At 54.3% G+C, this 4,668-nt stretch overlaps 1 pseudogene; it reads right to left on the bottom strand.

The window, feature by feature from the left end:
• Nucleotides 1-1,651: 1,651 nt before the first annotated feature.
• LOC149348474 (uncharacterized) lies at nt 1,652-3,475 on the bottom strand (annotated as a pseudogene).
• Nucleotides 3,476-4,668: the final 1,193 nt, after the last annotated feature.

The following is a 4,668-nucleotide window of genomic DNA, read 5'->3' as shown; positions in this document are numbered from 1 at the left end:
GTGCGGGCGGAACCCGAACATAGTGTCTGCAAAGAGGCCTTTACCCTCCATGTATGGAGAGAGGCGATCCCGAACCATCGTCTCCATCAGCTTTCCCACACACGAGGTCAATGAGATGGGTCTCAAGTTGTCCGTAGTCACGGCTTTGCCTGCTTTTGGGATGAACGTTACAAGCGATGTTTTCCATCCGAGTGGGAGCGGACACCCATCCCAGATCTGCTTTATGTATTGTAGCAAATGGCGGTATGCAGAGTCGGAGAGGTTCGCCAACAGTTTGACTGTTATGCGATCCCGAACCGGCGCCCCACCTCGGCGCATTTTAGCCAGGGCCTCCTTAAGGTCATGCAAATCAAAAGGGGCGTCTAAATCCTGATTTGGCTTGCCGGAGTACGTGTACTCGGGCCCAACCGGGTCATTTGTGCGGCAGAGATACCTGTCGCACAAAGTGTCCATAAGTTGCGCCGTCGTATCTTGGTACCCGAGCAAAGCCCGCCGGAGCTGTTTTTGCGTCTCCCCTTTCGTTTTAGAAGGGTTGATGAGGGTGCGTAAGAGACGCCAAGACCCCTTCGAGCTCATCTGACGCGCTGCAGAGTTGCAGCGTTCTATCCAATTGGTGTCTGTGAGCTGTGCGGCATATCCTGCAGCCTGCTCCGTAAGTTGTGCAATGCGAGCTCTAAGTTTGCGGTTCGTCTTGTGCTTCTTCCGTCGTTTTGTTAAGCTCCGGCGCTCCTCCCACAGATGCAGGAGGTGACTGTCCACTGCGGGGATCTCGTCGGTGGTGTGAAGTGTTTGCGTGTGTTGTTTCTGTAGGTTGTTGACCTGTGTAGCCCACTCCGCATAGCCGTCGGAGAATAGTACAGGAGGGATGTCCTGAGTTCGAAATTGCTGTCAATTGGTTATTTTGGCCTGTACCCATTTTTACGGGCTGCCTTCGCCAAAAGCGTGATGCGGAGAAGGCAGTGGTCGCTGCCAAGGGGATCCCCCAGGTTCTCCCATGTGGCGTTTGTAGTGTTCCTAACCAGAGATAAATCAGGACACGTGTCACGGGTCACCGAGTTGCCCACACGTGTGGGGCAGGTCGGATCCGTGAGCAACGTAAGACGAAGGGTGGAGATGAGCTCCGCCACCTTGCGTCCCCTGGCTTTCTCGAAGTGATAGCCCCAGTGAAGGCTGGGGGCGTTGAAATCCCCAACAATCACCAGCGGTTCCTTGTCAGCCAATTTGAGTGCACGATAGAAAATTTCGCTGAAAGTAACGCGCGGCGTATGCAGGGGGCAGTATACGTTCAGTACATGTATTGACGGGTCGCGGCGCTTGAGAGGCAGAACCTTTACCATTGTGTATGCCTGCTCGATCTCCAGGTCAAGATCGACCTGAATCGCGGTGTATGCTTTATGCACCAGGATGCACGTCGACGCACCTCCCCCCCCCCCCCCCTGAAACGAGCTATACCCAGAGAATTTCGCATCATTACCGGGCTCTTGCAGAGCAAGAAGCGCCGGCATGTCACCAAGGCTCTGCAGGTAGAGCTGGAGGTGTGATCGTTTTATTCCAGGCTCTGAAGCCCCTGCAGTTCCATTGAATTATTTCGAATTGTTTTAATTTGTTAGCTTTCTGAGAAGGTTTGGTAGCCATATTGATGTTTTTATTATTACGTGGCTGGGTAACCTCTCAGTCCGGGGGCCTGCGCAGCCCCAGCGGGAGGCTGCATCAACGCTGCAGCCATCGGCCGTGAACCGCTTTCTTCGACAGACTGCCGGGGAGTTGTTTTACGTTTTATCTGCGGGGGCTCTCAGGCGACAGTATTTTCGATTTGGGAGCTGATCCTGGGTTGCAACGCCTTAAGGACACAGTCGGTCACCTGGGCCGCAATGTCAGGAAGCATTTCAGCAAATGCGGACCTGAACATCTCCTGAAAGGACTCGCGGGCCGCAATCATGATTTGGTTCGGGAGGGCTGGCTCCCGCTCCTCGAACTGCTCGACTCTACGCTCCAAGGCCTCGAACCGGCCACCGTCAACGGGAGACGAATCGACCACCGTGTCTGCGGTCCTCCGCGAGACGCTAGTGAGGCAAGATGATACTGAGGATCCGTCATCGCTATCCTCTGGCTCAGTGTTCAGCATGGGCTCAGACGGCCCGGCCTGCTTAGCTTCTAGTTCTTGGATTTTATGGGCGAAAATTTGGTTTTGACGCCTGAGCTCCTCTACCTGCCGCTGTAGGGCGGATTGGGTGGGGGAGGGAGGGGGAGTGGACCCAGAGACTAACCAACTCCAACTGCTCACCTGAGTTTTACGTTGTTCCAGAGGGAGAAAATCCCCGGCTTTGAAAACCGGCGGCCTCGTCGGGTTCCTGGACATTTCAGATTTGGACGGCGCGGACTGAGCCTTCTTGGGTTCGGGTTTGGGGGCCGGAGCCTGCTTGGATCCGGCCTTGGGCGTCGAGGCTTTTTTGGGTCCCGACGTCTGCTTCTGCTTTGGGGTGGGCGGAGGTCCCGGCTTGATCACCTTGCGGTACTTGCCCGCGCAGCCAGGCGCCCCGGTGGGATGGCTGCCTCCTCAGATGAGGCAGCACGGGGAGCACTGATGTTCTGCTGGGCCGCCGTCAGGAGCAGCAGGAACCTGAGCCCCGCAGCGTTCACAGCGCCCAGGCTGCGGCCTCGGGCAGGCGTCGGCCCGATGCCCCACCGTGCCACAGCGTGGGCAGGCAGGGATCGTTTTCTTATAGAAGCGGACGGGGAGACGCTCGCAACTATAGAGCACGGTCCGCGGCACCCTTGTCCCCACAAAGGTGATCACAGCAGTCTGTGTTTTACCCAGTTCCCGCACAGATATCACATTGGGGTCCTCACTCAGTTTCTTCCTCACGGGTTCGGACGTCTCGTCCAGGGAGACTGTAACGACGCCCTTCCAGAAGTCTCCGGAAAGCTTGGGGTGGCCCCGGAACAGTATCTTGCGGCCTCCTACTGGCAGCATGATGTCCCGGAGCAGCTTCTCCGCAGCTTCGACAGATTGCAGAGTGCACACGAGAAGGTTCTGGTCCCACACGGGCCACACAGCAAGTCCCACACTGGCCGTGTCCCCGAGGATGCTGCGAACGGCAGCGCCGGCTTCGCCAGGACCTAAGGTAGCCTTTAGGTCGATGGTGTCGCGTGGCTTCAGCACCACGATAATTTCTTCTTTGCCGATGCGGGGCATGTACTGTGGCCTCCATCGGAGCTGTTTGGCTTGTTGCGCATCAGCGCGCGACACGTTCTCACCCTGCATATGCGCAGAGCACCCCGCCACCCTTTGCTGGCCGGCGTTCGCGTTGGCGTTCCTGGGGGTCTTCGTCTTCTTTCGTCCGCGCCATACGCGAACCATATCTTGAAGATATTCCTCTTCGCTGGGAACAGGCTCCTCAAGTTGCACGGTTTCCATATTCACGATCCTTAGGGAGGTTGGATCGTAGCCGGTGACTTGGCCTGGGACCGCCATAGCTGTGGAATCCCCGAACGCGGCCCGTGCAGGCCTTGCCACCGTGAGGCTTAGCGCCGCAGAGGCGTGATGGTCTTCAAGGCTCTGAAAATTGAAGAAAATTGAGCGCACCTTGGCAAATGTGGTATTCAAGGATGCCGCTTAGCTTGCCGGAAACGATGATTCTAAGCTTGCTTGTGAAAAAAGTTGAGGATCGCAAATAGCAGCGATCATTGGCAGCGCCGACGTGGCGTGCGACCGCTCCCACTGTCGACCACCGCGTTCACCTCCGGAGACCTGCAGTACGGTCACAGAAGGATTGCGTTCCAGGGGCTATACTTCGCGTTGTAAGGCTGCCTCCACCTCACATTCAGGAGGCATCCAAGTGTCATGTAGGGGCTTCGCCCCCACGATTTACATCATTGGCAATAAAAGTTTCCACCACCACCACCAGTAGCCGAGCGCCCTAACTAGTGAGCCACCGTAGTGGTTTAGGGCGTAAGTTCTTTTTATATTTCTGCTCAATCTAACTGGCATGCCTTGGTTTGATGAAATCATTACAGGAGGTTTCGAGTAGGTATTTTCCGTAGTCATTCTCAAACAAAGGATGCGACAAATAAGGACGAATTCGCTTAGCATGTACTGTCGTGCGAGCGGGATTGAAGAGGAATGAAAAAGCTGTAAGCAGTGAATAGAGAATAGTTGACAAGTGAAGAGCAAATGAGTGTAGATAGGCTAAAATACGTTAAACTGAGTAATCGAAGGGTTGCACCTCATACACGATGCTTTATGGCCTTAAGAGCACCACAGAGATCGGCACAAAGGCTAGCATAATTCTATTATCCATGAGTAGCTACATCAATAACTGTTAAACCATACCCTACTAGAGTTTTGGATGCAGTCGAGTCAGTTACTGGTCTAGAGCGACTTATAGGATGAAGAAGGCGGTTAGCTTCAATGGCACCAAGAAAGTAGCCTGTTTTTGGAAGAAAGCCTTGACGTAAAATTACTAGAATGTCGCGCATCCAATTCCAAGCCCAAACTTTGGACATCCCAAACGGCAGAAACTGTTAAGTGAACGTATAAAAATATTGGGATTGGATTTCTCGCTAGATATCAGAAAAAATAAGGTAGAAGTAAACTGATATACCATGTCTCACTCGTATGGCACGCTTAAGCATCCTGCCCGCATTTAATCACACCGGCTTTTGACC

This window comes from Amblyomma mixtum, chromosome 4 (genome assembly GCF_055824585.1).
Source record: "Amblyomma mixtum isolate Tamu chromosome 4, ASM5582458v1, whole genome shotgun sequence".
Lineage (NCBI taxonomy): Eukaryota > Metazoa > Arthropoda > Arachnida > Ixodida > Ixodidae > Amblyomma > Amblyomma mixtum.
The sequence above is the reverse complement of the archived record's forward strand: the minus strand, read 5'-3'. Positions and strand labels throughout refer to the sequence as shown.